The sequence below is a fragment of the Coptis chinensis genome, chromosome 8, assembly GCF_015680905.1.
Source record: "Coptis chinensis isolate HL-2020 chromosome 8, ASM1568090v1, whole genome shotgun sequence".
Lineage (NCBI taxonomy): Eukaryota > Viridiplantae > Streptophyta > Magnoliopsida > Ranunculales > Ranunculaceae > Coptis > Coptis chinensis.
This window is the reverse complement of record NC_141463.1, coordinates 53,983,513-53,997,674: the sequence shown is the minus strand read 5'-3', so window position 1 is coordinate 53,997,674 and position 14,162 is coordinate 53,983,513.

Genomic DNA, 14,162 nt, shown 5'->3' with positions numbered 1-14,162 from the left:
CTAAAGAAAATGCATATGAGAGAGGGACATCGAGTGAAGGAGGCATTGATATGCATAGGGCAAAAGTGAAAATTACAACTGAACCTAGAGAAAGTCACAAACAGGGGAAGACAGTACACATTCTTCGAAGGTCAGAGGCAGTAAGCACTAGCAATAAGGGAAATACACAGAGTGGGTCTTGGTTTGGCCCCCTCTCCACTCAAAATTCATTTATGATTAGTGTGGGCTGTTGGAACATTAGGGGACTCAATAAAGGATTCAAACAGCATGAAGTAAAGGATATGATTCAGAAATCTGACTAGAGCATTATGGGCATTGTAGAGACAAGTGTCAAGCAGCTGAACGTACAAGCAGTGAGCAATGTGTGCTGTCCTGGGTGGCTAGTTGAGCATAACTATGAGTACAGTGAATCGGGGAGAATCTGGTGCTGCTGGAATCCGCAGAGTTGTAGTGTGAGACTCATTGATAAAGATGCAGAAAGCATAACTATGGATATATCACTGGCGAGTGGGAAAAAATTCGTAATCTCGGTATTATATGCCTCAACTAATCGCGAGAGAAGGAATGAACTATGGAGGAATCTGATTCAACTCTCACACACTATTCTGAAACCATGGATGGTCATTGGGGACTTTAACTCAGTATTGAACTCACAAGAGAGAGTTGGAGGAACAAAAACAAGACCACACCACATATTGGATCTCTTACACTGTGTCACTATGAGTGGGCTGATGGATTTAAAACAGACGGGGAATTTCTTAACGTGGAACAACAAGCAGGAACAAAGAGTGTGGAGGAAACTTGACAGAGTAATGGTGAATGCTGACTGGGTAAGTGACTTTAATGACACAGAAGCACATTTCAAGAGTCTAGGGGCAATATCTGATCATTCCTCCATTGTGGTGGCATCAACCAAGTGTACAGGGTAGTACTAAAAATCTTTTCGGTTATTTAATTACTGGATCCAACAAGAGGGCTTTAAAGATGTAATACAGGAGGCATGGAATATACCTGTAGTAGGCAATCTGATGTTCAGTTTTATGAAGAAACTGTAACATGCCAAAGCAGCACTACTCAAGTGGAATAGAGAAAGAGGTCGAGTTACAACTGTGAAACAGGAAGCAGAAAAGGCACTAGCTGAAGTGCAGAGACTCTTACTGACTCAGCCCCTAAACAATGAGTACAGCACACAAGAGAAACTGCTAACGGCCAAGTATGTTCAAGCAGCGGTAGCCGAGGAGTCAGGATCCAAACAAAAGTCGAGAGATCAGGTGGTCACTCTAGGGGATAATAACACGAAGTATTTCTTCAACTCCATCAAAGTCCGAAGGATGACAAATAAGATAAATTGTCTCAAGGATGAGCACGGAAAGGCTTATGAGGATTTAGTAGAGATTGGAAATGAATGTGTCAAGTATTACCAAGAGTTGTACAATCCTTGTGTGCTAGAGGACCTGGACTTTACAGAGTTGGAGGATATTCAGACTGAACAGTTGGATGAAAACACTAAGAATATGCTCGTGAGGGAGGTAACACGGGATGAAATCATTGAGTGCCTAGCTAACATTGATGATGACAAGGCACCGGGTAGTGATGGGTTCTTGATCAGCTCCCAAATGTGTGTTTTATTATCTTTACAGTATTGTATTACATCCCTTCTTACGCATAATAAACAGACAATTCATAGTTTTTACTGCCTTTTGTAAGTTACAGGCTAGTTCATACCACTTATCATAAAAGATGCATTTTAGCGCCAAAATGAGCTTTATTAACGTTTTTTATAAAGACTCAAGTTGCTATGAAAAAGTGTTGAAAAAATCAAAAGTCAAAGTCAAAATCAAAGATCAATGACTCAAAACTAGAACGCTGAAAGTCATGTCCTTAATTCAGAAGACTGGAGATGGATGGTCTTGTCACAAAAGAAGACTTGCTCAAAATCTAGCTTGATCAAGAAGATAGAGAAAAAAAACAAAAGCAAAAACATAAAGAAAAAAGCAAAAAGCAAAAGAGTGAGGTGTCTTGATTATAGAGGGAGAGGGCAAATCAGTCATTGTAAAAATAAGAGTATAAAAGCAAAAAATAGGGAGAGAAAGCATTATCCAATTTTTGGTTTGACAACCCAAAAATTGAGATCAATTATATCATGTTTTCTTAGGTAGATTTACATTATTGTATTTTATTTTTTTGTATTGTTATTTCCTTATTTCAATCTATTTTGTTTTCTTGTTTCAAATCTTTGTTTTCAATACTTGTTTCAAATCCTTGTTTTCAATACTTGTTGTTTTCAATTTTTTCATTCCAATCACGTCTCTACATTTCTTTTCATTAAAGGGTTTTTTAGACTTTGGTCCTATACATAGTTGGTTTATTAGACTTTGGTCTAGAAAAACTTGAATATTAAACTTTTGTCCTAGTTCTATTTGTTCACCGTTAGTCAACTGAGTTGAATATTAGAAAAGATTGACCACGTTAATTGTTAGTCAACTGAGTTGACTAACGGTGAGCAAACAGAACTAGGACTAAAGTCTAATATTCAAGCTTTTCTGGATCAAAGTCTAATAAACCAACTATGTGTATGACCAAAGTCTAAAAAACCCTTCATTAAATATCAAGAACACTAGTTGCACTCACTGAAGTTATCAATGAGTGTAACTTGGTGATAAAGTTATCTCATTTTCTCTTCATTCTTCATGTTTTAATCCTACAACTTCATGTTTTAATATTTTCCTCTCTTTAAACACTAGTCTTTCCATACTCATTAGATATAGAAGAAAAAAATGAATAAGAAAAGTTAAAAAGTTCTTGTTTTCACTCATCAATCATTCCTCCCATCTTAAGATTTAGGATAGAAACTTCAAACACTCACCACTATACACATCAAATATCAAATGGCGTCGCCATCATGGATCTAAGTTTGGGAAGAAGATGAACAAAAACAACCATTTCTAAACTCTTCTCCTTCATTTTTTTCATTTACTTTCAAGTTTTTTCAAGTTTATTGTTTTTATATTTACTTACTCGTGTTTTCTTGTTTTACTGCAGATTCAATCAAATGGAACCCACCATTGGAACACAGCGAAGGAGCGAGAGAAGTTGTAGGAAGCTCGGAGCAAACGGGAAAAATCAACCCGCACCGGCCCCCATACGTATCGCGACCGCGCCTCCTCTTTCACGGAACATGATTCCGTAGGTACAAGTAGTTATATTTTTCATGTTTTGTAGATTAATATCGTAGGATTAGTTTAATCAAACTGTTAGCTATTTGAAACTAGTTAGGTTTTGAATGTTTAATATTTAAAAAACCAACAAAAATATAGATATAGATATTTTAAAAATACAAAAAAAATAGTTTATTTTCAGTCTTAGATACTTAGATAAATAATAGTTTTGGGATAATATCATGTTTTTACTTTACTATTATTATTTTTCAAATATATATATATATATATACCAACCTTTTTCCTAAAGTGAAAAGTCATTTGTTTTTTGGTTGAAGTTTAATAACTTACCAAGTGTTAGAAGTTTGATCTACTTGGACCATTTGGGTGCGTGAAGCGAGTAGTGCAACAATACGCTCACGCATCTCAAATCAACTTGAAGATTAAATTTCTAATCATTGACATTGTTCTTTTCATTAATCTAGATAAGTAGATATATAGTTAAGTAGTTATATAATTAAGTAGTTAGTCTTTTACTTTACATTGTGCAAGTTAAGCCCACGAAGGCAAAGTTGTAAATTATTAGTTGTGCCACATTTTCAACCCGACTTATGGGTTTAGTTAGTCAAAATTCGTAACTGAACAAAACACTCGAACGGTTGGGCTTGATTCTCAGATCACGCGCCAACCAACGTTGACTACACCTCAAGCAACGTGTAAGCATGGCTTGAGAGGTAAAACTTTCAACCTCCTCGCAACTCCCAGTTAGAGGATACTTGGTGTTTACAAAAGCATGCTTGTGTGATTTCGTGTTTAACTTTCACACTGTATTTACTTTAACGCACATAAGGCTAAACCCGAGCCACTAATAAGTGCTCAAAAAGTGCTATTTAACCATCGATTATGCCTCTTGTTTAGCCATCTTAGTGCACTAATAGTGTTTTTAAGTTATGTTTTATGATTCTATAGGTCAAAGAGAGAGTTTTGTGGAATATTAGAGAAAAAGGGGTAAAATGGAGCAATTCGGAGCATTAAGGATCGCATGGGAAACCCGTAGACAATCATGGAGAAGGCCAAGGAATTGGAGCTATTAAAGATGTGACTTGGACCTATTTTAAAGCCTATTTGGAAGCCCAAGGCCAAAGGATTCTTTGCTTAGACCAAAGCCCGCAAAAGAGGATAGAATGATAGATCAGAAGAGACAAAATAGGCTTACGCGTCTGGGACGCATGGATCGAGCGTCCAGACGCATTGATTGCGTCGGAGATGCATGAATAGTGCGTCTAGACGCATGTATCGACACTAGCCAATTTCTTCTCCGTTTTGGAGACAAAGTTGGACTCTGAAAGAAGTCTATTTGTATTAGGAAATAAATGACGGTTTGAAATGCTTCTAGAGCTCATTGTAACCTCTATAAATAGAGGACCTAAGTGCCTCATGTAATTGGCCAATTCACTTATATTCTTGTCTCCATAACTTGAGGCAGAGAGAGATTAATAATAAAAGATCGGTTTTAACTAGCTGAGTCTTAATAAATTAGTCTTTCTAGTCTTATGTTCTTCGACTCTTCTTATTTTCGTTTTTCGTGTTCTTCCTTCTTTATGGAAGGCTAATCTTCTCATTCAAGGGAGGAGATGAAGCCAGTGCTTGAGGTTTAATGATTCTTCTGGTTCATGGTGTTCTTCAATCAGGTTAGTTCTTTATGTTTTTAGTTATCAGTTCCATTGCCCACACCAGGGGATGGAAGTATAGAATAAGGTTTATGTTTTGCAATATTAATATCATGCTAGTGTTCTTTACTTTTCTTCTAGTAGTATAATTTTTTAGAGTTAGAGAAGTATTCTTTGTGTTGCCTTAGAAGGGGTAGCTTAGGGAGTGACTACCTAGGGGAAGTATTATATTCTTTGTGTTTGCCTTAAGTGGTGATTCATTGAATGGCCACCCTATTAGGAAGTACTCCTTGATGTTGCTCTCGGTAATACATTGAATGGCTGCCTAAGCTTACATAAAAGGAAAGAAGATATTAATAGCATAAACATAGGAACAACCTTAAGTAAAGTTAATTGTTAACGATGTTTCGTCTAAAAGGGCATCGGCACTTGCTCGATTGCCTAATTGTAGTCTACTTGTAAGAACAACCATGAAGCAGAAGGTCATAGATTAAAAGTATTGGTGGATTCTAATCTCTTGAATTCCCTCTCTTATAAATTCTCAATAGTTTAGTTTAGTTTAGTTTAGTTTAGTTTAGTTTAGTTTAGCATTAGAATCTACAATATCTATAATAATAGTTTTTAATCCCTCAAACCCCCTTTCAAGTCCTGTTCTTCATATAAACATACACTTAAAAGTGGAACGATACCCTACTCATCCTTTACTTATTGAGGGATAATTAGGTTTGGATACGCTTCTGTTTTGTTCAACGACCATACACCATCTACATCATCCATATATCATCTCATAAAAAAAAAAGCTTGTCAGCCACATATATAACAACCATTGGGAGGTCATTACCCAATGTAGATAAACCAGACGATGCTTGTTACTTGAGGCCCAACCAAACAAATAAATAATTAAAGTCAATCAACTAAAGCCAAAAGTAGCCCCGCTCCTTCAAAAAGGACAAAAATATAGCCATGAAGATTTAGAATAATCAATTACCATATTCCGGTGGACCAACTATATTCCTCACTCTCCTCCCCCAGATTCACCGTGAGTGAGTTTCTTGGTAGCACACCACTTGGTGAAGTGATTGCTTACTCTTCTGAGCCATATAGTAGATCCCACCTAGTTTTCGCCCAACTGTTCAGTTGAACATGGCATAGTAGTCTATAGACCAAGCAAACATTTTTAAAACTCTAATTTGCAAAAACAAATTTCGATTGTTTGAGCATCCACTACATCATTTGTGCATATTTAGGTAGTTTTGCTAGTCTTGCTAAAGTGCATGATATTGCGTTCAGGCACTACAAGGTTTAGCGAGCGTAAAACTTACTCACGTAGGAGAGCACGTCATCCTAAACAAACTCATATTTCTCATCCTCCACCTTCTAAAATGGCTGACGAAGTCGTGCAAGCTGAAGAGCATCTCTCCAACTTCTACACACCGTTACAAGATGGACCTCCATCTTGTATACGACTCATACCGCTCACAAGTGATTTTCGCATTCCTCCAAACATGTTCAATCTCTTACTCATATTTCACAGGTTTGAACACGAGTTACCGTACAAACATCTACGCCGGATACATGAAGTATGCAATATTTTCCACCATCCGAGCGTCACCGTTGATCAAGTGAAGCTACGAGTGTTTCCTTTCACTCTAGCTAGTAAGAATCATGCATGGCTTCTTTCTCAGAAGCCCAATTCTTTTGATACATTGGAAAATGTTGTGTTCTCCTTCATGAAGAAGTATTTTCCACCGAAGAAAACAGAAGAGATAAGAAGTAAGATACAGTTCTTCAGACAGAATCCGAGTGAGACATTCTCCAAAGCATGGGATAGATTCTCTAACCTACTCTATTCATGTCCTCACCATAAACTAGAAAAATCCACTCTTGTCCAATGTTTCTTCAAAGGTCTTCTCCAAGAACACAAAATAACCATCGACATCATGAGTAATGGTAATTTTTTGGATAGAGGTGCAACCGAAGCTTTAAACTTTCTTGAAAACCAAGTTGAAAGAGTACCCATTGGGGAGACAAACAATTCCAGAACAACCCAACCCAACACATTTAAAGCTAGTGTGGTATTTTTGAGGTGAAATCCGATCTAGAAATCAAAACATTAATTGATCTCTCACAAGAAAGATAGATGCCCTCACAACCAAACAAAAAGACCAAACTCCTCAACCTGTCATGAACATAAATATCTCACCATACAATTTCTGTTTAAGCCTAAATCATATAGATACCACTTGTCCCTTGCTCACCAACATATCATCACTTCCACCAGAAGAAGTCTGTGCTTTCAATATACCAAATGCACCATGGAGGCAACACCCTAATTTTGCATGGCCTAATAATCCACAAACCCATCCACCTCCAGGTTTCACTAACCACATCAAGCTACCAAATACATTTAGACAAGAACAAGGTACCTATAACAATCAGAATAGAGCATTGGTTCCTTCACATTTTAACCAGAACTACCAAAATCCACCAATCAACAACCAAAGAGACCTAGTTCCAGTTACACCACCAACTAGTGTCTAAACAGATAAGCCAACCGAGATAATGTTATCAATAATGCAACAACAAACTCAAATCCTATCATCCATGCAACAATCTCTAAACTTGTTAGCCCAAGACAAAACCTAGAAAGGTGTGTTCCCAGGACAAGCAATTCCAAATCTTAAACCAACAAATACAGCCTTTGAAGCAACAAGTGATGTTAATGAAGCTGGAATGCTAAAACTTCTTTCATGAGTAATCCTATCTATGAGGATTAAATCCTATTTTCCATGATGTATTCCTTCCCTTTCCCTTCCCTTCCATCTTTTTCTTAAAAGGAGTACATCATTAAGGTAATCAGACCCTCCATTTGGAGTGTGTGGTTGTAAGTGTCGGAGTCTTAGTCCACGTATATCTCGTATATTGTTTGTAAAACATTTTTTACTTGTCGTTTGAGTAAGTGTGACCCTGTAGAGTGAGTATACAATTTTCATTTTCTTTATTTTACATTTCTTTTTCAAAATAGTTTTTTCCCGTTATCTTAATGCAAGATTCTCGATACATCAATAGTTATGTGATTTTTCCAAAAACAAAACGGGTACTAATAGATTTTACACATACCAACCCCTAGAAAAATGCAATCTAGGAGTGGTTTGAGATCAGTTTTGCTTATTAAGGGTCGCCTATATCACCGCGCTATTCGCACAGGTCAGGACATTCCTTGTCTTGTGTAATAAATCCCCCAACTCGCGTAGCTGAAACTCTGTCTGTCTAGATTGGGTTCGCCCCAGAGCTAACACGAAAGTTGCCTAAAATCACCTGTTATGGTTTGTTTTCAAAATAGAGTTAAGAATCACGGCTTTTGAGTACAAGTATCTTAAAAATATCTCTACATAGTTTTCAAAACTAGAGAATATAAAAATGAAAATTATACGCCTTGGAGTAACCAAAATGATACCAGATTCACGTATAATTTTATCTTCTTGTCAAAACCTCTATATGGTTAGAGATATCTTTTGTTTGGGGAAACCAACAAAAAAAAAAGACGAGGCGTCTCCAAACACGAATTAAATAAATAGTGTACACAAAGTGATATTATTCTCAGTTTAATTCTATCTTTTGCCTCTACCTCTCTATATTTGTCTCGAGAATCTGACGTTAAAAGACTCAACCTTGTACAAAGTTTCAAAATTTTCCTCTTCTTTTTAAAATCTTAAAATCTTTTTCCCTTCTCAACCTCTTTTTTTTCAAAACTCTCCCGATTTCCAAAAATGTCTTCTGTTCAAAACAAAACTCTCCACCTAACAAGAATAGATGGATTAGTTTCAATGATCGTGTATAAGCACTTCTTAGAGAACTGCAACTGAAGATATGGACACATATACCAAAAACCATTCCTAGTTTGGGTAAGAGTTCATACGCACGTAAGAGACGCGCTATGAGAGAAGGTTGGTGCTCGAACTATCAAACACCAACTTGCCCCGGTCTTCAGCCTCATAGTGAAAATTTAGTTTTCAAAGATTTCATGTGTCATACACCTGCCCACCGAGCTCAGCTAAATAGAGTAATCCAACCATCTGATTAGGATTGACTCAAAGTTTTCAAAAACTTCAACAAGTCTTGGGAATCTGACTCTAAATGACCCAATTTTTTTTACAGTTTTCAAAAATTCATTCCCAAAAAAAAATTAATTAGTCTTTATGTTTCAGTTTGTAAATACAAATTAAATATCTTCCTTCATTTGCCATCGTAACATTCTTTTTGTATGATCACGCCATTCGTACACGCTTGCTTTTCGAGTTTGACACACTCTATTTCTTTAGAGTTCCATCGTGTTTAATCTTATGTCATCTATGCACCTCTAGGCGCTCTTCATCATCTTTTGTGTCATACAACATTGGATAGAAGCACGTGGTATATCGTTGGATAGGATTTTTCGTGTTGGTCATTTAGATGGCTCGTTTGTCCAATTCTCACCGGTAATGAAGCTGGGATTCGTGTTTTACGAGTTACGAGACAAGAAATGACATCTTGGGTATTTCGGATATTCATTTGGGCTTGGGCCAAAATTTTTAAAACCCTAAAAACCCAACATCCGTCGGTCATACGCAGGTATAGAACCTAACCACGCAACCGCCCGACCTACTTCTTCTTCCTCCACAAAATCCAACCCACAAAAACCCGAACCAGGCGCGCCCGCGCATACCAAACCTGCGCCTACCCCTTGATATATTTTCACCAAATTTAATTTCCTTCCGTCACCTTGCAGCAAATCTTCACCCCTTCTCAACCCAACCTTCAATTTAACAAAACTTCCACTCATGGCTGCCGATCGAACGATTGTACCCGAGATGAGCTTTTTCTCTCTCTTCGATGCGAGCGTTTATGACATGTTCTATAAGGCACAAATCTTAAGGAGAGGTTGGAAACCTTGCTTGCTAGACTCTACAGCCAAATACTCCCCCTCTCTCGTTCAAACTTTTTATCGCGGCTTAGCTCGTGATAACGAGGCTTGCACGACGGTGATGGTTGGAGAAGGGTTGTTTGAGCTCAACAGAGCAGTGGCTGGAAGAGCAGTGGGTATTCCTGCAAGGCATGTAATTCCATAAAGTCAATAGTTCCATGGTTCGGTGTTTGATCTGATAACCGCTATGGTTATTGAGGGGAAGTACTCCACTGGTTCTACATGCGCAAAGCAGAGCTTCTTGAGGAAGAACCAGTTGGCAATAGCTACGTGGATAGCCCAGGACTTGGTGGGAACGATGAAACCTTCCGATATAGGTAAGTTGATTCTCCCATTCTTTGGATCTTACAGACCCGTAACAACGGGTTCTGTATTGTTACATTTCTTTGGTACCAACTCACACAGTCGAGACGAAGTACTGCTCCCTTGCCTGTCCTTGTTACCAAGATTATGCTTGCTTGGGGAGCGGCAGAACCTACAGACTACGTGGCAGTCCGGACTGCCATAATCACACCTGCATACCATCATTGTGTTGGCGCCTGACTGGTCGCCAATAGAAGAACATGATGCAGAGCACGCAATAGAGGATCTCCCGCCACCACCTCCGGTCGACTACTTCGCTCCTGGAGCGATTTCACAATTCACGCACCCACTGGATGCGATTGCATTCATGTACGAGGGTCAACGACACCTACACCAGCGTGTCCTCATCATGCAGGACGAGCAACGCACTTCTAGAGAGGACCAGGACGCTTTTCAGGATTGCATCACTCGAACTCTTAATGAGTTACGAGATGCGATTATTCTTGAGTACAGATCTTAGAGAATTCGCCGAGAGCCATGAGAGGGTAGCTCGAGATAGGCTCGACGTCAGATATCACACACGGATTCTGACTAGACAGCTCCCTAATGTCCGTATAGATAGTTTTATGTTTATGTTTTTATTTTTGTTTTTCATTTTCAGCATTTACGTGTATAACGTTTAGTATAATTTTCATTTTATCTGCTTGTTTTAATTGTTTCTTATGTGGAATTTGGTATATGAGTAAAAGGTAATACAAATACATCATGCCAAAATTTCCATTTTTTCTTTTGCATTACATATATGTTTTCAAAAATACAAAAACCCAAAAATTTCATAGTAGAATAATTACGTAACTCCCTAGTTAAATAACCTATGTATTTCTCATTCTATATCAAACAACCCACGCTCCAAACTTGTTTGGCGGTGATATATTTTCATCAAGAAGAACAGAGTACAGGTGTACTATCGTTTTCGCTCATGTTTCTATGGTAATCTTTTTCTTATCTCTTCATATTTTGAGGGCAAAGTATATTTCTATTTGGGGGTGGTATAGTAATATTTTGTAAAAACTAGGCATTTCTTATATTAGTTATAATATTATATTTCTTCCTTTCTTTGAAAAAAAAAATCGAAAAAGACCAAAAAGATTTTTTTGTTTAGTATTAAAAGTCTTTTCCATTTTTTCCATGATGAATAAATAGTCTGGAAGTTTCATTATAGCAATAGAGTAAGGATTCATTCTTCGAACTTAGACTAATATATGTACAATAGTTTTTGCATTTTTTCATGAATAACATGCATAAGCATTTGATTGTACATAGCAGTGAGTTTTTGAGACTAAGGTTAGAATAATTAAGTTCCATATCATGTGAGAATCTAGCCAAAAGCCTCATCTGAATGATTATTGAGTGATGACACAGAAAGGATGTTCGGATAGAAAGACCACACGTCCACTTGCTTGATCACCACACCATATCATATCCTAGGAGAGAATTTAGACCCTTTTTGGATCAATATAGCCAAATAAACGTTAAAAACCCAAAAAGATAGTTTTTCCTCTAGTTACCCCTTTTGAGCCTTCAAAAATTTCTAAAAGCTTTTTTATTCTTCGCCATCAATCTCTTATCCATTACAAACACATAATAAAAAGCTTACCCTGCTGACGAGTTGAGAATTTGATGAGTATTAGAAAAAGAGAAGATAAAACCTTGTACAAAAACAGAACAGTTAGTTTCTTCAAAAATAAAGAAAGAAAAGAAAAGAAAAACCCATCATAAAAACCAAAACTCCAAAAAAATCAAAGGAGTCAAAAATCGAATCTCCCAAAAGTTCAAAATCAAAAGGAGTCGATATCGAAAGAAACAAAAAAAAAAGAAACAAAAGCAAAGTTAGAACTCCCAAAATTCAAAATCATATGGAGTCACAAAGCCAAAGGGCTAAAGAATGAATCACAATTCGGAAGCAAAGAACAAAACGAGGTTCTTCTCTAGTTACAAGTATCATGAATACCCAATTTCTCAACTTATCATATTTTGTTTTCCTTTCCTTTTTCTTTCTAAACCATCACCCTAGCCCCATAACTCCTAATAAATGACATCTAACTCGATTAGGAATAGGATGGTGTGACAGTAAGTGGCAAATGTGATCAATCGAACCTGGTTTCCTTTGAATGTCATTCGTGTATGTGAGAAATATAAATGCCCACTGCATTTGAGAGAACGAAACTTGAGTGAATCTATCAGAGAGTTTGTGTTTTAACACATCCCTATGAGAACCCACCTTAAGGTTGCTCTCTAAAAGTTTTGGAAACTGCTCTGCTTTTGCATTTCATTGCTCATGTTTGCGCATTTATCTTTAGATGAATTAATTATTGTACATATGTTATTCTAAGTTCAAAGGAGCTTATCCTTATTCCCTGCTAATGAGATGTATAGACTTCTGAGAATAAATAAGGAGACAAGACCCTTTGTACTAGATAGAGGAAGTTTGTGAGTACCTTCTCTGGAAAACTCTCACGAGGCTTAAGCTCGTCCATTAGGGAATTTCTAGTAGTTTAAGGCCTTGTCGAATATGGTCAATGCAATCACACTCTGTGAAACGAGATTTGGATAATAAATCACACATTTGTGATCTTAGTTTTCTCTCTCATCTTTGCTTGAAGAGATAAGCTAAATGTTGTTTGGGGGTGGTTGATCAGCTCCCAAATGTGCATTTTATTACTTTTGCATTACTGCATTACAACCCTTCTTACGCATAATAAACAGACAACTCGTAGTTCTTACTATCTTTTGCAGATTATAGGCCAGTTCATACTAATTATCATAAAAGATGCATTTTAGTGCCAAAAGGAGTTTTATTAACGTTTCTTCTGAAGACTCAAGCTACTATGAAAAAGTGTTGAAAAAGTCAAAAGTCAAAGTCAAAGGTCAAAGGTCAATGACTCAAAACCAGAAGACTGAAAGTCATGTCCTTTACTCAGAAGACTGGAGATGGATGGTCTTGTCACAAAAGAAGACTTGCTCAAAACCTAACTTGATCAAGAAGATAGAGAAAAAACAAAAGCAAAAGTATAAAGGAAGAGTAAAAAGCAAAACAATGAGGTGTCTTGATTGTAGAGGGAGAGGGCAAATCAGTCATTGTAAAAGTATGAGTATAAAAGCAAAAAGTAGGGAGAGAAAGCATTATCCAATTTTTGGTTTGACAATCCAAAAATTGAGATCAATTTTATCATGCTTTCTTAGGTAGATTTACATTATTGCATTTTATTTTCTTGTATTGTTATTTCCTTATTTCAATATATCTTGTTTTCTTGTTTTCATTTCATTTTAGTACTTGTTTTCAGTACTTGTTGTTTTCAATCTTTTCATCCCAATCACTTGTCTCTACATTTCTTGTCATTAAATATCAATGAGTTTAACTTGGTGATAAAGTTATCTCTTTCCCTCTTCATTCTTCATGTTTTAATCCTACAACTTCATATTTTCAATGATTTCCTCTCTTTAAACACTAATTTTTCCATACTCATTAGGAATAGAAGAAAAAGATGAATAAGAAAAGTTAAAAAGGTCTTGTTTTCACTCATCAATCATTCCTCCCATCTTAAGATTTAGGATATAAACTTCAAACACTCACCACTATACACATCAAATATCAATTCTCTACATTGTTCTTCAAATCAGTTCGGAGAATTATAAGAGGTGATTTTGTCAAAGCAGTCAGGAACTTCTTCAGATCAGGTATGCTCCTACTAGAAGTGAATGTCACATGCATTACCTTGATACCGAAAGTACTCACCCCCACCTCTCTAGCGGATTACAAACCCATTACATGCTGCAATGTGATCTACAAGTGTCTCACCAAGATTCTTACTGGCCAAATGAAAGCATTTATGCCTCAGGTTGTTTCGCTTAATCAGTCTGCGTTTATCGCTGGCCGGAGTATCCATGACAATGTATTACTGTCCCATGAGTTGTTACACAATTATTATAAAGACAAGGGCCCCCCAAGATGTGCATCAAAGATTGACTTACGAAAGGCGTATGATATAGTTAGATGGGAAGTAGTAA